The following is a 4,189-nucleotide window of genomic DNA, read 5'->3' as shown; positions in this document are numbered from 1 at the left end:
AGAGGGAGAAGCAGGCTCCCTGCAGGGAGCCTGATGTAGGACTGGATCCCCGGACCAGGGTCATGACCTGAACCGAAGGCAGACACTCAACCACTGAGGGAAGATGGTTTTATACAAGATGATACACACAGGTCTTGCTGCTCTGAGGAGAAAGGAGTGAGGGAGAAACTATGCCATCTGAAGGAGGTACAGTAGGCAGAAAGGTCCTGAGGCAGAAGCGCATATGATGTGTTTAAGAAACAGCAAGGAGTCCTGTGCCACTGGAATGAGAAGTAGCTGGAGACAGGTCATGAGGCTTGTAGGCCATTGTAAGACTTTTGGACTTCACTTGAGTGAGACAGGAACCACTGAAAGGGTCTGCACAGAGAAATGGCTCACTCTGAGCTGGGTTTCAATGGTATGACTGTGAAGAGCTGAGTGAGGATGCTGTTTGAATAATCCAAGTGAGAGGGATGGTGGCCCAGATCAAGGTGGTCATAGAGGAAGTGGTGAGAAGGTGTTACACTCTGGATCATTTGAGAAGAGAGCTGACAGGCAGGATTTACTAATGGATTGAATGAGAGGTTAGAGAGAAAGAGAAAGGTGTTAAGAATGCCTCCAGAGTTTCTGGCTCAAGTAGTTGGAGACTGGAGTTGCCGTTTGCCGAAATGGCAAATGATGAGAAGAATCAGGGACCGGTCTGAGAACCTCTGTGAACCACTGCTCTAAGCACCTGGCCTGTATGAACGCATTCATACAACTCTCTAAGGTATGTCCTGTTGTTACACCTGTTTTAGAGATGAGGAATTGAGGTATTGATCCACAATGTACCTCAGATTCCACTGCTATGAATGGTGATAATAACCCTCCAGAGGTTACCACTGCATTGTCTATCTGGGAGGCAGACAACTATATAAACAGTGACAACGACATCTAGAGCTATGATAGGGAAAGTCTGAGGAAGCTGTAGCTGTGCAAAGCAAAAGCATCTTCCTAAGTTTGGGGGTCAGGGAGACAGGCGGGGGGGTCAGGGAAGACTTGTAAGAGGAAGTGACTTTAAGCTGCAATCTAAAGGATCACTAGCCAACCTAATAGAAATTTTAGGAGAGGGGATAGGAAAAGAAGAGAGCATTCCAGGTAGAGGTTAGTCCTAGGTACTTTTACAAAAAAGAGAGAGAGGGGATTTTGAGGAATTGAAAGAAGTTCCCTATGATGTTTCTCTCTCTTTTAGATCAAATTGTTGATTGGTAACCTATTGAAAGTTTCTCTCCACAAACATGGTAATGTTTTAAGGGTTCCCTATTCCTGGTGTTTAAATTTAGATCATACCCCTGAGGGAGCAAGGGTCTACCGTCCTTGACTACTTGTCAAGTTCCTGTCGTTCCTCAACGGTGCCCACAAGTTCCTGCCTCTGGGCTTTGGACTTCCTGTTCTCATTAATGAGGACGCTCCAGTCTCCCCTACACCTTTCTGAGTCCACACCCAACCAGGTAGACTTAAGGGTCTCTCTGCTTCCATGACACCCAATGAAAAGCATGATCATAGAACTTAGAAGATAAGTTATGGACAGGTATTGTTTATTTATCTGTGTCCCTACTAGGTTGTCAGCATAGTCTTTATGACTTAGGCTAGCACAATGTTGTCAGCCCTGAATGGATGCTCAGTTATTTTCTTCCTGAAAATGAATGAATGAATACATTTTGATTTATCATTCTTTACTTTTAGTAATGCTGCTATGGGCTTTTGGATTTTCTGTTCTAGTTTCACTCTCAACAGAATTATTCATTTATTTAAAATTTTTAATTATATATTGCATTATTCTAGCTTCTTTTTTAAAAGATTTTATTTATTTATTCATAAGGGATGCAGAGACACAGGCAGAGACACAGGCAGAGGGAGAAGCAGGCTCCCTGTGGGGAGCCTGTTGTGGGACTCCATCCCAGGATGCCAAAGGCAGATGCCCTTTTTTAGCTTCTTTAACCTGACTTTGTTGGAGTTTTGCTAGCAGATAGGGTTTGTGCAATACTGGGATGCTGATGGCTGGGCTATTTTTCAAGAACATCTGTGCATTGACTACTCTTCTAGGGATGAAGATGCAGCCTTGCTGATACTGTCTGGTTTAGGAATCAAGCAAAATCAGCATTTGTAAACATTCTTTTGAATGGAAGCTTGTATAAAAAAAAAGTATAGAAAACTGTTCATGGTCTAGTTTCTAAGAATCATACCTTTAAGTCAGGAATTCCAATCCAGTGACAATGATCCTGGTGGGATGAAGCCCACAGGCATCATTAAGAGTACCTAGAATTGTTGACAGCTCTGATGACATGACCCTGAGTCCCTTCTTTGTGGCACCTACACAAATGGTTTTGAGAAGCCTTCTGCCATCCAGCATCAAGCCATTCTTCCTTGTATCAAGGGTTATTATCTGATTGCTCAAGCCCAATCTAGGCATGGGAAAACAGTCCCCTTTACTATATGGACTATGCAGCAGATTGAATTAGATATAAAGGCTATGCAAGACTGTCCTGCCACCCACTAGAGAGTTGGCTCAGCAGATACAGAAGGTAATTATGACATTGGGAGATTACATGGGTGCTTCGGGCCACACCCACATTGATGGGACAAATGTGCATGCTGAGGTGCAGTAGCTGCAGATGGAAGTTCCCTATATCATCATGGGTATTCCAGGTCATGTGTTTGATATGCTTAACTGGAAATACCTATCTCTCAAATACATCAAAATGTTTATTTTAGATGAGGCTGATGATATATTAAGCCATGGATTCAAGGACCAGATCTATGACATATTTCAAAAGCTCAACAACACCCACGGGGTTTGCTGTCAGCTGCAAAGCCTCCTGATGTGCTTGAGATGACCAAGAAGTTCATGAGGGACCCATTTGGATTCTGGCCAAGGAAGAGTTGACCCTAGAGGGCCTACATCACCCACCACCAGTTCTACATCAGTGTGGAACAAGAGGAGTGGAGGCTGGACACTAGGTGACTTGTATAACACCCTCACCATCATGCAGGCAGTCATATTCAACACTGGAAGTTTGGTTGGCTCACTGAGAAGATGGACACACCCAAGACTTCACTGTATCTGCCAGGCCTGGAGACATGGACCCAAAAGAAATACAATCATAAGGGAATTCCGCTCTGGCTCTAGCAGAGTATTAATTGTTACTGACCTACTGGCCAGAGGCATTGATGGGCAGCATATTTCTTTAGTCAGCAGCTATGACCTTCCCACCAACAGGGAAAACTCTATCCACAGAACTGGTCCTGGTGGCTAATTTGGCCATAAGGATATGGCTTTTAACATGGAGACAGAATAAGACGAGAAGAGTCTTTGAGACATCAAGACATTCCTCAACATTTCCATTGAGGAGATGCCCCTCAATGTTGCTGACCTCCTCTGAGAGGGGCTGTTCTGCTACCCAGCCCTAGTCAGGGTCCAGTCCTCAGGGACTCAGGGAATTGAAGAGGAGCAGGGCGGGGAGGGAAGGGAGCTGAGGGATGGACATCTGGTCATTTTTTTCTTTTTCTCTGAATAAATTTCACACTTTGATTCAAACAACAACAAAACCTGTTGTTATCTAGTAGTCTAATAACTGGAAATTAGCAGTATGAGAATGGCAAAACTCGCCTCGGGCTTTCATATAATAGAATACTACTCTGCAATAAAATGAAACAAATTACAGACTCAACAAAATTGGATGAATCTCACTGACATTAGGCTGACAGAAAGCTCCCTGACAGAAGAAACATATACAACACCATAAATGTTTGGTTTCCATTCCTACTGTAACGAATTACCACAAATATAGTGGGTTAAACAAAACATTTGTTATCTTGCAGTTCTGTAGGTTAGAAGTCCAATAGGAGTTGAACTAAGATTAAAGTGTCAAGAGAGCTATGTTCCTTCTGGGGGCTCCAGAGGAGAATGCTTCTCCAGTTTCTATAAGCCAGCCACACCCCTTGGCTTGTGGTCCCCTTCTTCTATCTCCAAAGACAGCAGGGTAGCATCTCTGACCCTCCTTCCATTCTCACATCTCTCTCCTCTTCTGCTTCCCTCTTCCACTTTAAGGACCTTTGTGAGCAACTTTGGCCTGCCCAGATAATCCAGGAGAATTGCCCTTAAGTCAGCTGATTAACAACCTTAATTCCCTTTTACCATGTAACCTAAATATTCTGAATTTAAAAATTG

General features: G+C 43.6%; 1 pseudogene; it reads left to right on the top strand.

Moving 5' to 3' along the window:
• The first annotated feature begins 647 nt into the window (after positions 1–647).
• Positions 648–3,401, top strand: LOC129512159 (eukaryotic initiation factor 4A-I-like; annotated as a pseudogene).
• Positions 3,402–4,189: the final 788 nt, after the last annotated feature.

This window comes from Nyctereutes procyonoides, unplaced genomic scaffold (genome assembly GCF_905146905.1).
Source record: "Nyctereutes procyonoides isolate TBG_1078 unplaced genomic scaffold, NYPRO_anot_genome, whole genome shotgun sequence".
In the NCBI taxonomy this organism is placed as follows: domain Eukaryota; kingdom Metazoa; phylum Chordata; class Mammalia; order Carnivora; family Canidae; genus Nyctereutes; species Nyctereutes procyonoides.
This window is presented reverse-complemented; position numbering and strand designations above follow the sequence as displayed.